Below are 14,785 nucleotides of genomic sequence, written 5' to 3'. Positions count from 1 at the left end.
AACTGTTTTGTCTCAGTCCCCTAAATTGTAAGCCCCGCTCTGGGCCATTAAGACTGAGGACTATTTGCTCTAAGGTTATAAAATTGTTAATGCAAGCAAGATAAACAAGATAGTAGACCTCCTGACTCTTTTCTGTCCTCAAGAATTTACAACATCCCTCTAAAATACCTCTCCCTGATATCTTTGTGTGTTCAAATATCCTGTCTCTGGGTTTTTAGGATTTATGGCCTCCCTGATCCTGACAGAAGTTTTCCCTCACTTCTTACCCCTTCCTTTATTTAGAGAAAAGGTATTTAAGAAGTTGGGGTTCCTCCATTCATTGCTGGAGGCTGGATGCTGGATGCTGGACACTGGATTCTTTGAGATGATAGTCTCCTCCAGCCCTGGGACTAACATGGATCCCTTGGTCCCAGTATACTTATCTCTGTCTGACTGAATAATTTGAGATGAGAGTCCTGTCCAGTTAGTTATACTCTCCCATTAATAAAATATTAAAAACTCTCTAATCTCTCTTCTGCCTCAGTTTCCCTGGCATTACAGGGAGAAGGGTTAAATTGAATCATGTAATAGGATTCTTTCATCTAGTGAAAGGGATTTCTTAACCTTAATCTTTTTTACACCATCATTTTTTTTTTTTTTTAGCAATGTGATCTTCTTAGGACATTTTAAATGCACAAAACAAAATATAAAGAACTAGAAAGAAAACTGAAACACAGTAACATATATTATAACTAATTGCAAATATAATGTATAACTATATATATATATACATACACACACACACACACACACACACACACGTATAATATACAGTTGTTTCAGTTGTGCCTGATTCTTCATGACTTAATTTAGGATTATCTTAATAAAGATAGAATTGTTGAGATTTGGAGTATTGAAACCCAAAAGTATGTTGATATGAGTTACCTCAAAATAATTTGTAGGCATAGCTAAGTCAAGGGGTAAAGATTTTATTGTGCTGCTTTAAGAATGGGCTAAATTCCAAGAGAAGTTAGCAAGAAAAGGGGTTTTGGCAATTAACAAGGGGAAAGACAAATTTCCTGAAGGAACTCACAATTGACCAGGAGAAAGATGACATTAAAGCATGGCAAGTAGTGATGCGGGTGTGGTCCCTTTAAGAATTGATTTCTTTCTGATTCCCAACCCCTCCTAGTTGACGCATTATCAGTCTAGGACTTTTTGATACACAAATCCTGGTCCCTTTGAAATCCAATAGAAGATTGGGGCCTGTCCCAGCCCCACCTGGAACTGAGCCAACTTGGGACTCTATCCACAGACCCCTCCAGCTAAATCTCTCTTTATAAAAGAGTTAAGCTGGAGCCCTCTCTTTGCAGAGGTTCCAAACATGCCAGCCTTATGTCTAGCACACCAGGGATCTCTGTCCACTGGAATCCTGTTTCCAGTGCCCTTCTTATCTCTACCTTCACCAATTTCCTTAACTATACTTTAAAACTTCTTTTATGCTTTAATCTTACTTCCAAACCCCATAATAAACCTCTTTTATCAATCTAGATATTCGGGCCAATAAATTCCTTTATTGGGAACTCTTGTGCAGCTATTAGACTTCATTTAACTCCATATCCTTATGCCGAATCCAAAGGGGTTGCAGGGAAACTCCATTTGTCCCCCTGTACCCCGAACCTGTCACTAGAGCTCAATTAAACCCCAATTTAATTTAGGTACCCCATATCTAGATCTCATCAGTAGGGGATTATGGGACTAACCTTAAAAAGAGTTTAGGGCCCTAAAATACATTAGCTGTTATGATGCTTAGCAAAACGATTAACCCCCAAAAGGAGTTCTCCATAACAAGGAGAAAAACTCTATGAGGTGGGTATATAAGTAGTAGGCTAAAAATATAAGCATTTTACAAGGATCTATAATACAAGCAGATCTTTTGTGGGGGAAATATAACCTCAAGGGTTTGACATCATAACTTGGCTTTTTGATTAGATACAGTAAAGGTAGAATTTCCAAAGATCTCCACCTGGGGTGGGACTGCAATCAAAAGTCCACTTGAACAAAAGGCCTATTTAAGAATAAAAGGCCCACTTAAAGCTGAGATGATACTACCTGTCTTCTTCCCTGCTTCCTTCAGATTGTAGGTAAACTTCCAACTTGTTTATAGTGATTCAGGCTTTCTCTGCTACTCAGGAGTTCATCAGAGTGGTTTGCTATTTCTTTCTCCAGCTCATTCTAGATGAGGAAACTGGGGCAAACAAAATTGAGGGACTTGTCCAGGGCCACATAGCTAGTAAATGTCTAAGGCCGAATTTGAACTTGGGTCTTCTTAGCTCCAGGCCTGGCACTCTTGGTCAAGTCTAATTGCTGTCCTTTGTTGTTGAAGAAAACCAAAGTTGGGATTTAGAGTAGAGTGTCTCTGACTGGCTGATCAGACCAATACAAGCTTGGAAGATTCTACCATAGGATGTGTGTGAACAGGGTGTGAACACACATCCTATACATGTCATTGTATATGAATTGTATACAGTATTATGTATTGTACATAATGTACAATATATATAGTATCAATTTCCTTTTCTGTAACTTATAAATTGTAATTGTAAAAATAAATACACCTACCTGTTAAAAGTCCACCTTCCTCTTGATGATAGTACTTTCCCTTCAAAACATTAAAAACATACTCTAACCCCTTAGGAGTACTCCTAGAACCCTAAAGCAGATATACAGCCACCGGTGATATGGCTTCCTTGTTGTTTCTTACAAAAATCTTTCCACTTCCCAGCTTGGGGAATTTTCGTGACTATCTGGTATACCTGGAATTCTTACCCAATTAGGCTGAATCTCCTGGCTAATTTTAACACCTTTCTTCTGTTGATTATCTCCAATTTATCCAGTTTCAGAGTTGGTTTTCTCCATTAGAATATAAGTTTCTTAAAAGAGCAAAAATTATTTTTCCTTTCTTTGTATTGTAATGCCGGAGAAACTGAGGCAGGAGAGAGATTAGAGAGTTTTTAATATTTTATTAATGGGAGAGTAAGATTGACTGGACAGGACTCTCGTCTCAGATTATCCAGTCAGACAGAGATAAGTATACTGGGACCAGGGAATCCATATTGGTCCCAGGGCTGGAGGACCCAAAGAATCCAGCGTCCAGCATACAGCTACCAGATGCCATTCTCCAGCAATGAATGGAGGAACAACAACTTCTTAAATACCTTTTTGGAGACAAAGAAGAGACAGGGAGGGAAAGTTTTTTTATCAGGGAGGGGAAGCCATAAAACCTAAAAATTCCAGAGACAAAGAAGTAAAGATATCATGGGTTGGTCTTGGAATATTCTAAAGGAATATTGTAAATCCATAAAAGAATCAGGAGATCTACTCTTTTATCTTGCTAATTTACAACCCGAGAGCGAATAATCCTTAGTTTTACTGGGTCAGAGACAGAACAGTTAAGGTAACTGAGACAGGGAAACTGAGTCAGGTCAGTTAAAGAAAACTGTGGCATAACAGTATCCCCAAAAGATAAACACAGTATTCATTCAGCACATAGTAGGTGCTTAATAAAAGTTTGTTTCTATTGCATTGGGGTTCTTGTTCTCTTCCCCCCCCCCCCATTCTGTGTGACCTCATTTGAAGTTTTCTTGGCAAAGATATTGGAATAGTTTTGATTGTTATGCCATAGTTCTCTTTTAGTGTCCTGACTCAGTTTCCCTAATTATCCTGACTCAATCCTGCTTTGGTTTCCATACTTCTCAGTTCTGCAAAACCTCCTTTCCCTCTTTATCAGAATACTTGATAAGGATAAAAGATCTTATGTTTTAGAATATCAGAATACCTCTCCCCATCCCAAGCTATTGGAATGTCAGATATCGTCTTATCAGATATACATAGCAACAGCAAGAATGTGTGATGATCAACTATAATAAACTTAGCTCTTCTCAGCAAGTCAGTGATCCTCTGCAATTGCAATAAACTTTAGATAGAAAATGTCATCTGCATCCAGAGACAGAATTATGGAGACTGAATATGGATAAATGGATATTATTTTCATTCCTCATTTCTTATCTATCCTTAATCATTGAATGGGCAGTTGCTTCAGTCAAAGTAAAACCTAAATTAAAAACCTGAGTTTAAGGCCACATTCTCCTATTCCATTTCCAGTTTTCCTGATTTATACCTTGCCATTGGACTACAGATGACTCTGGAGGAGAAAGTGAGGCAGATGACTTTGCACAGCTCTCCCTCATTTAAATGTGATTAATTTGCATGACATGGCATCACCTTCCTGATGTCATGGTCTTCTTCAAGAATGAAGGACATATAGATTGGGTAAGATGACAGGAAAAAATAATAATGAATGTTGGAGGGGATGCGGGAAAACTGGGACACTAATGCATTGTTGGTGGAGTTGTGAACGAATCCAACCATTCTGGAGAGCAATCTGGAATTATGCCCAAAAAATTATCAAATTGTGCATACCCTTTGATCCAGCAGTGTTTCTATTGGGCTTATATCCCAAAGAAATACTAAAGAAGGGAAAGGGACCTGTTTGTGCCAAAATGTTTGTAGCAGCCCTGTTTGTAGTGGCTAGAAACTGGAAAATGAATGGATGCCCATCAATTGGAGAATGGCTGGGTAAATTGTGGTATATGAATGTTATGGAATATTATTGTTCTGTAAGAAATGACCAGCAGGATGAATACAGAGAGGACTGGCGAGACTTACATGAACTGATGCTAAGTGAAATGAGCAGAACCAGGAGATCATTATACACTTCGACAACGATATTGTATGAGGACATATTTTGATGGAAGTGGATTTCTTTGACAAAGAGACCTGAGTTTCAATTGATAAATGACGGACAAAAGCAGCTACACCCAAAGAAAGAACACTGGGAAACGAATGTGAACTATCTGCATTTTTGTTTTTCTTCCCGGGTTATTTATACCTTCTGAATCCAATTCTCCCTATGCAACAAGAGAACTGTTCGGTTCTGCAAACATATATTGTATCTAGGATATACTGCAACATATCCAACATATAAAGGACTGCTTGCCATCTAGGGGAGGGGGTGGAGGGAGGGAGGGAAAAAAAAATCGGAACAGAAACGAGTGTCAATATAAAGTAATTATTAAATAAAAATTAAAAAAAAAAAAAGAATGAAGGACATACAACACAGGTAGAAGGTGATTCTTATCTCAGAGTGATTCATAGTGAAATATGGCAACAGACCCAAAGATGTTTGCTATTCTTAGTCAGATTGGCTCTATTCTGTTCTGCCTTTTCCCAGAGGATATAGTTGAGCCCCTCTATTTTACAGTTGAGTTCCCTCTATTTGGAACCTCTAAGTGATATTCTTTTTCTTTCTTTTTTTTATTATAGCTTTTATTTACAAGTTATATGCATGGGTGATTTTACAGCATTGACAATTGCCAAACCTTTTGTACCAATTTTTCCCCTCCTTCCCCCCATCCCCTCCCACGATGGCAGGTTGACCAATCATGTTAAGTATGTTAAAGTATAAATTAAATACAATATAAGCATATATGTCCTAACAATTATTTTGCTGTACAAAAAGAATCAGAGTTTGAAATAGTGTACTATTAGCCTGTGAAGGAAATCAAAAATGCAGGTGGACAAAAATATAGGGATTGGGAATTCTATGTAATGATTCATAGTCATCTCCCAGAGTTCTTTCACTGGGTATAGCTGGTTCAATTCATTACTGCTCTATTGGAGCTGCTTTGCTTCATCTCATTGTTGAAGATGGCCACATCCATCAGCATTGATCATCATATAGTATTGTTGTTGAAGTATATAATGATCTCCTGGTCCTGCTCATTTCACTCAGCCTTAGTTCATATAAGTTTCTCCAGGCCTTTCTGAAATCATCCTGTTGGTCATTTCTTACAGAACAATAATATTCCATAATATTCATATACCACACTTTATTCAACCATTCTCCAATTGATGGGCATCCACTCAGTTTCCAGTTTTTGGCTACTACAAAGAGACCTGCCACAAACATTCTTGCACATACAGGTCCCTTTCCCTTCTTTAAGATTTCTTTGGGATGTAAGCCCAGTAGAAACACTGCTGGATCAAAGGGTATGCACAGTTTGATAACTTTTTGAGCATAGTTCTAAATTGCTCTCCAGAATGTGATATTCTTTTAAAGTTACATACCTTGCTTCAGGCAAGGCTGCTCAGTGACTTATATTGTAGATCTATAAATAATTCAGCTAATCAAAAACTAAAAAGGTGAAAGTGCCAAGCTCAATTGGGGGAAAAACAACACTCTTTCTTTTGATGGATATGTTTAAAATTTATGCTAAAGAAAAAAAAGAAAAGGGGGGAGCACCCAGAAAAGAAATAGTTGACAATTTTAAGTTGCAAAAACAAACAAACAAACAAACAAACCAAGGACAAGGAAGAAAGCTGCTGAATAGAAAGATAATTGAAAATTTGTTAAAGAATTATTCTGGTGATTAAATTGTATTAATGACAAGTTGAGAGATGGCCAAACAGAAGCTTGTGGGGGTTGTCAAGCAGCAGGTCAAACATCTGAAATATAAAGTATAAATTTGCCATTTATTTTTCATTTGCTCAGGGGATAGATTAACTTCTAATAGCTATGTCTAAGATCAGGTCTATAAATGATAAGTAGGTTAGATTCAGTTGATCAGTTTCCTCAAAGAACATTTCATAGAAACATCAATGTAAAGATAGATAAGAGATCATCTGATTCTATTTCCTTGTAGATGAGGAAAATGAGGTCCAAGAAAATGATGTTCCCAATTTCACACAGATAAATTAATGTGACAGGACTGGGATTTGTCCACAAGTCTACTGATCCCAATGTCAATACTTTTCCCCTCTGCTTGCTGACTTTGCATTTCCCTGGAAGGAATGATATTAAATCAGTGCCCAGTGTCAGCCATAAAAGCTAATGAAAGCTCTCTGGGGCTTCATCGAGCTTGTAATGACCAACACTAGAGAGATTTTTTTTTGTTCTGTGTGCCCTGTTAGACAACACATGAACCACTGTATTAACAAACTTCATATCATGGAAAATACCAATGACTTAGTCAATGCCCTTGATGTTTTGCTTACCAAATGTGCAAATGCCTCAAAACAGGGAAAGATTAGTTGGGGAGGTTCCATCTGTCTGATGTATCAGTTTAAGTGCATTCTAAAATATAAGCTCCTTGTGGGCAGAACTACTTTTTGCCTTTGTGTCCTTAGCACCTAGCTGAAGGACTAGTAAGTGTTTCATCAATGTTTGTTAATGAAAAGATTGAGGCTGTGGAATGATTCTTGGTTAGTAACAAATTGAAATAGATGCTCTTGGGGATTCCTTTCATTTTGTAGATTCTTTGTAGATTGGTTATGATGGTGTGGATGGCCTCTAGCAAAAGACCATGTCCCTAGTATCTAAGTGGGACCTAGGGAGGAGCAAGCTGACCCTGTGGAATTATCTTGTACAAAGAGATCTATCCTGTACCATTGCTTCCCCTTATCTGATTCTAATTTTCTTTAAAAAAATTATTATTATTATAGTTTTAATTTACAAAACATATGCATGGGTAATTTTTCAACACTGACCCTTGCAAAACCTTCTGTTCCAACTTTTTCCCTCCTTCCCCCCATCCCCTCCCCTAAATGGCAGATAGTTCAATACATGTTAAATATTCAACTTATATTTCAATGAAAAAATTGGGACCAACTGCTAAGAACTTCCTCTTCTTCTTTTTTCTTCATTTCACACCTGTCTGACATCATCTATCACTATTTCTCTCACTAGGATAAAATCTATGATGAAGAAGAGGTTCTTCCCCTTGTCAAGGTCATATGCCTGCTTGATACCATCCCACCCCATCCTCTTCAGCACATTGTCCCTTCCCATTCTCAATAATTTTCAATCTCTATCTATTGTTCCTTCCTTGTTGTTATTCAGTTGTTTTTTATCTGTGACTGATGCTTTTTGAACTCATTTGGGGTTTTTTTGGCAAAGATATTGGAGTGGTTTGCCATTTCCTTTTTTAGCTCATTTGACAGATGTGGAATACAAGTTAAACAATTAATGACTTATCTAGAGTCACACTTTTAGTAAGTGTCTGAGGCCACATTTGAACTCAGGTCTTCCTGTCGCCAGGCCTGGTGCTCTATCCGCTGTACCACCTAGCTACCTGCCTCCTACAATCATGCCCATATCTTTCCCATCCTCAAAAAAAAAATGCCCACTTGGTCCTATCAACACCACTATCATCCTATCTCTTTATTTTCTCAGTCTGCTAAACTACTTAAAAAAGTAATTCATACCCAGTGCCTCTTCTAAACTCCTTGAAATCCTTAACTTGGATTCTGATCTTATTATTTAGTTGAAACTATTTCCTCCACAGCTTCCAGTGATCACTTCTATGGCAAATCCAGTGGCATTTTGCAATCTTCTTCCTTCTTGAGCTTTCTATAGCATTGGACACTTTGAACCACCTCCTGCTGGCTATTCTCTCCTCTCTCAGTTTTCATGTTACTCTTTTATATTGGCTCTCTTCCTCTTAGTCAATCTGTCTTTGTCTCTCTTGCTGGATCTTAAAGCTGGTCACACCTGCCACCTGGGGGTATCATTCCTCTCAAAGGTTCCTTTCAGAACCTTTTATGTTTTCCACTATTCTCTCTCACTGGGTTATCCCAGCAGGATTCATGGGTTCAATTATCATCTCTATGCAGATGATTCACAAATCTATTTCTCCAACCCAATCTCTCTTTTAAGTTTCATTTCCAATTGCCTCGAACATTTTAAATTAGATGCTATGTGGGCAACACATCAACATATCCCAAATGGAATTCATTATTTTCCTCTTCAAACCATCCCTCTCTGAACTTCTCATGTTTGTCATTCCTAATCATCCAGGTTCACATTCTTACTGTCAATCTCAGCCCGTTACTCATGCTAGTCTACTGACAAATCTGGTCACTTTTTATCTTTACATGTTTAATATAAATTCCCATCTCACCACCAAATAACCACTACCCTATTTCAGACCCTTGTCACTTTTGCTTGATCTAATGCAATAACCTCTTAATTGGTCTTCTTGCCTCAGTTCTTTCCTCACTTTAATCTGTCTCCAAACAGCTACCAAAATAATTTTCTTAATTTGTAGGTCTAATTGTATCACTCCCATACTCAATAAATTTCGTCACTCCTTGTTATCTCCAGGATCAAATGTAAAGCCATCTATTTGGCATTTAAGGCTCTTTACTACCAAGTCTGTTCTAAACTTTCTAGTCTTTTCACACTTAATTCATCTCCACACACGATATTATTCATGGATATCACTCTTGCTATTCCTCATCAAATCATAATCTTCCATCACTTTACTTTTGTAAAGTAAGTGCCTCATACCTAGAATACCTGTCCCTGACAGTCTTTGAGTTGACAGCCTTCTCTGAATGCTCACCTTAAATCCTACATTTTTTCAGGTCTTCCCAGGCACTTGATCATTCCACTCTGACATTATTTTCCATCTATGATGCATACATAAGTTTTGTATGTTTTTTTTCCAATCAAGTCAAATCAACAAGCATTTATTAAGCACCCACTATATATCAAGAATTGTTTTAAGGCCTAGAGATTATCCACACACACACACATACATGCTCTTCTACTCAAAAAGCCTAAACAACTCTGATTTGAAATATGTTGTGCATTTTTCCTTTTAAAATTGTTTTATAAATAATATTTTCCCCAAATTTTGTGTAAAAAGTTTTCAACATTTGCTTTTTATAAGATCTTAAGTTCCAAATTTTTCTCCTAACTTTTACAAAAAAAAAAAGTGAAGATTGTATACTTGGATCTGCATGCAGACTCTATAATTCTTTCTTTGGATTTAATCAACATTTTCCATCATTCCATCTTTTGGAATTGTCTTGGATTACTCTAGCATTGAAAAGAACTAAAGTCTATTGCAATTGATCATTGCACAACACTGCTGTTATTTTGCACAGTATTCTCCTCTCAGTTAGTTCATTTAAGCATAATCTGCCTGCTCATCATTTCTTATAGTACAATAGTATTTTATCATAATCACATACAATGACTTATTCAATCATTTCGCAATTGATGGACATTCCCTCAATTTCTAATTCTTTGTCATCACAAAAAGAACTACTATAAATATTTTATATGTGCAGGTCCTTTTTCCTTTTTATGATATCTTTAGGATACAGACACAGTAATGCCGAATCAAAAGGTATGGTCTGGTTGCCCTTTGGGCTATATGTTCTGATTTATTTATTATATTCTCTATTGGAATGTGGAATAGAGTTTGGAATACCCCTTGAAAGCAAGAGCTGTTTTATGGCTTTTCTCTCCTTTGCATTCTGGCACATAGTAAGCACTTAATACATGTTTCTTGAATTAATTGATTGATTGATATTTGTAAGACAGCAAATTAGATGGACATATATCCTTCTTTCTTTGTGACAGTCTCTTTTTGGCATTCAAAGTCTTCATAACTTAGCCCCTTCCTATCTTTCTATATACCTTACTCCCCAAAACACAATCTTCAATCAGTGCTGTCCTACAAATAAGACCTACAAAAAAGAGACTCTCCATCTTTTGGCTGCCATTTTCCTTCTTCCTGTTTTCTAATGAGCAGTTTGAATGTGAAGGAACTTACAAAAGGCCTTAGTTTGGAACAGTAAAATATAAATTGAAACTAAATTCATGTTTTGTTTTGTTTTTTTGCAAACACATAAAAGGAAAAAAAGAGGATTTTGCTATTTTAATCTCATTATGTCCTTATGTCTGCTGTGGGCTATCCAGGCTACTGCTACTCATTAAGCTGTTTGAAAATGAAATGATATGTTCTTGGAAGAATAAGGTTATAGTAATATTTCTGGATTTGGTAGAAGACACTAAAATGTGCTATTATCATTATTAATTTAGAATGTATTCTTTGTAGGCCATCTGTATTATCCAATTCACAGAAAACATACTCAAGTACCACAGTGGATCTGGATCTCAATTGACAAAAATTCTCCTCAGACCATGTGAATCATAATCATTACTGCCTTCCCATTTTTTGGGTGAATCTTGTCCATGGAATCCCAAGTGGTCAATGTAATATGTTGAGAGCCTTCCTGTTATTATTATTTTTTTTGATAGCATAAAAGCTGTTCATTGATTATTTCTATCTCTTATTAAGTAACCTGCCCAATTTCAATTCATGTTCATTTAAAAAAATTTTTTTTAAATTAAAGCCCTGTTCCTATACATGCAAAAATATTTGTGGCAGCCTTTTTCATAGTGGCTAGAAACTGGAAATTGAATGGATGCTCATCAATTGGAGAATGGCTGAATAAAGTGTAGTATATGAATGTTATGGAATATTATTGTTTTGTAAAAAATGACCAAGAGGATGAATACAGAGAGGCTTGGAGAGACTGATGTTAAGTGAAACCAATGAAATGAACCAAGAGGTCATTATACACTTCAACAACAATACTATATGAGGATCAATTCTGATAGAAGCGGCTCTCTTTAACAATGTGAGGATTCAAATCAGTTTCAATTGATCAGTAATGAACAGAACCAGCTACACCCAGGAAAGAACACTGGGAAATGAGTGTGAACCACAAAATACATTTACACTTTTTCTGTTATTGTTTGCTTGCATTTTTGTTTTCCCCTAGGTTATTTTTACCTTCTTTCTAAATCCAATTTTTCTTGTGTAGCAAGACAACTGTATAAATATGTATACATATATTGTATTTAACATATATTTTAACATATTTAACATGTATAGAACTACCTGCCATCTAGGGGAGGGGATGGAGAGAAGGAGGGGAGAAGTTGAAACAAGTTTTTGCAAGGATCAGTGTTGAAAAATTACTCATGCATATGTTTTGTCAATAAAAAGCTATTAAAAAATTTAAAAAACAAATTAAAGCCTTGTTATTAGAGACAGCCACTGCCAGTCATCCTGACTTTTGACATGTCACTGAACTTTGATGGCTCTGAAAGAGAGAGTGAGGCTGATGATTTTGTACAACTCTTCCTCCCTTAAATCCACTACAGGAAGGAGTCATAATATCATCTCAGATGCCATTGGTCCATTTTGAAGGACAAATAACACTTTTGCTAAAACTGATTCTGGGAGAATAGCATGTAGAAGAGAAGGGGGAGGAGGTGGTGATGAAATATCTCAGGACATTATAAAGCATAATAAACCTATATTACCCAGATGAGCACAACCTGTAACAAGAATTTAATCTCTAATAAGTATTCTAAACTGTCCTGGACTCTTACTTGTCTCCAACCATTCCATTCTCTTCACAGTTGAATCCAACTGGATTCTTAGAAACTTTTAGTAACAGGAAGCATTTTAATACCAAAAATATATATTAATACCAAAAATAAATAGAAAGGTATAGCCAAAAACACACATAAGAAATTACAATAGTAAATACCTGTTTGATTGGTTGCTGCACAGAATCTCTTTTATCCTATCTGTTGTTTTGAATAATTGATGCAGCTGTTTTAGGTAATAGGGCAATGAGAAGATCTGAGTACTCTCTCCAACTCTATCATTAAAATCATTCCTATGAGTTTAATAGTGACCCAGGTCAAGGGACTACTCTCTGTCTGGATTTTCTTATCTATAAAATGGGGATAATAATAGCTCCTGTCTCAAAGGATTTTTGGGTGAATCAAATGACATACATGTATATGTTAAGAATTTTGTCCATCTTTAACTGCTTTCTAGTGCTAGCTATTGTTATGATGATGAGGAAGAAAGAAGTGGTGATCCTTAAGCCCTATGATTTAGAAGTACCAAGGAATTAAATGGATCATAGGTCTATAGATTACTTTGCATTCCACAGAAGCAAAGATAGCACTGATCTGATTAAAAGTCTCTTAGAAATAAAGGAAAGGATATGGATTATATCTGACTGGTAGAAAGCAGATGTCTATTCCTTGGCTTGCCAGATAGGCAAGGAGGTCAGTTGAATCCCAGGACCAGTCTAGTTAGAGAGGGATTATTGAGCCTGTTTGAGTTGAAATATTAAACCAAGTCCAACTCTAGCTATAGCTAGTCATGTTCTATATCTTGCCAGTGGATCATGATGCCTCTGAAAGAGGAAGTAAGGCTGGTGACTTTGCACAGCTCTCCCTCACTTCAATTCAATTGATTTGCATGTTATGGCATCACATCTCTGATATCATAGTTCTCTTTAAGAATGAAGTACAAACAATACTCTAGGGTTCTAACATTGGTGAAGTGGATTAGGTCACAGATTGATCAAATCTTCCTTTTGATACTAAATGAGTAACCTGGGCAAGTCATTTAATCTCTGTCCACCCCAGTTTCCTTATCTATAAAATAGGGATAACAACAGTGAGCACTTATTTTTCAAAGTTGTTATGAGGATCAAATGAAATAAAATATAAAGTACTTTACACACCTTAAAGGTTTATGTAAATACCAGCAAAGCCTCTGAGCACATCTTTTTTCTTTGATTCTTTAGAATTCTTGCTTATACTGTGTTGTACTTGGTTCACACCAGCCATTGCCATCTAAGGATGAGCTTTAGAATCAATTACAAAAAGCATGTCTATATAAAAATGAAAAAAAAAATTCCCCTAAAAAGATATACAATTGCCCCTTAAAGTTCTACATTAATCTTTATTAACCACTCTATTTTTGATTCAGGGAGAACATAAAACCTTCTTTAGCAAAATTAGCAGCAAAATTTCATCCCATCCCCTTCCATGTTTACTGATGGATTTTTTTCTGGGGAAGACTTGAAGCTTGTAATTTGGTTGTGTTGTTTCTTTTTCTAGCTTTTTTAGTTGCATGCTCAATTAATTGATCTTCTCTTTCTCTGTTTTATTAATGGAAGCATCTAGAAATAGAAATGCTTAAAATTTCTCCTAAGAGAAAAAAAAAAGAGAAGTTCTGGCTACATCCCATAAATTTTGATTTATTGTCTCATTATTGTCATTCCTTGGATGAAATTATTGTTTCTATGATTTGTTGTTTGACCCACTCATTTTTTAGGATTAGTTTCCAATTAATTTTCTTCTGATTCCATGGCCCTTTGTCACACATACTTTTTATCATATTATAATCTGAAAAGAATACATTTACTATTTCTGCCTTTTTGTTTTTGACTGAGGTTTTTATAACCTAATATATGGTGAATTTTTGTGTAGGTGCCATATACCACTGAGAAAAAAGTGTCTTCTTTTCCATTCCCATTCAATTTTCTCCAAAGGTCTATCATACCTACTTTTTCTAAAATTCTGTTCACCTCCTTAACTAATTTTTTGCCTATTTTATGGTTTGATTTATCTAGTTCTGATAGAGGAAGGTTGAGATTCCCCCATTAGAATAGTTTTACTGTCAATTTCTTCTTATCCACTTAACTTCGTTATGAATTTGGATGCTATACCACTTGGCACATATATATTTATTAGTGACATTACTTCATTATCTATGGTAACTTCATTATCTATGGTACCCTTTAGCAAGATATAATTTTCTTCCCTATTTCTTTTAATTAGATCTATGTTTTCTTTTGCTTGATTTGAGGTCAGGATCACTATTCCTGATTTTTTTTTTTTTTACTTTCACTGAAGCATAATATATTTTGCTCCAACCTTTTACCTTCAAATGTGTTTCTTGTAAATAACATACTGTAGGATTGGCCTTTAATCCACTCTGCTATCTGTTTCCATTTTATGGGAGAGTTTATCCCATTCACATTCACTATTAAGATTACTAATTCTGTATTT

Source organism: Antechinus flavipes, chromosome 5 (genome assembly GCF_016432865.1).
Source record: "Antechinus flavipes isolate AdamAnt ecotype Samford, QLD, Australia chromosome 5, AdamAnt_v2, whole genome shotgun sequence".
Lineage (NCBI taxonomy): Eukaryota > Metazoa > Chordata > Mammalia > Dasyuromorphia > Dasyuridae > Antechinus > Antechinus flavipes.
Note: the sequence above shows the minus strand (reverse complement) of the source record.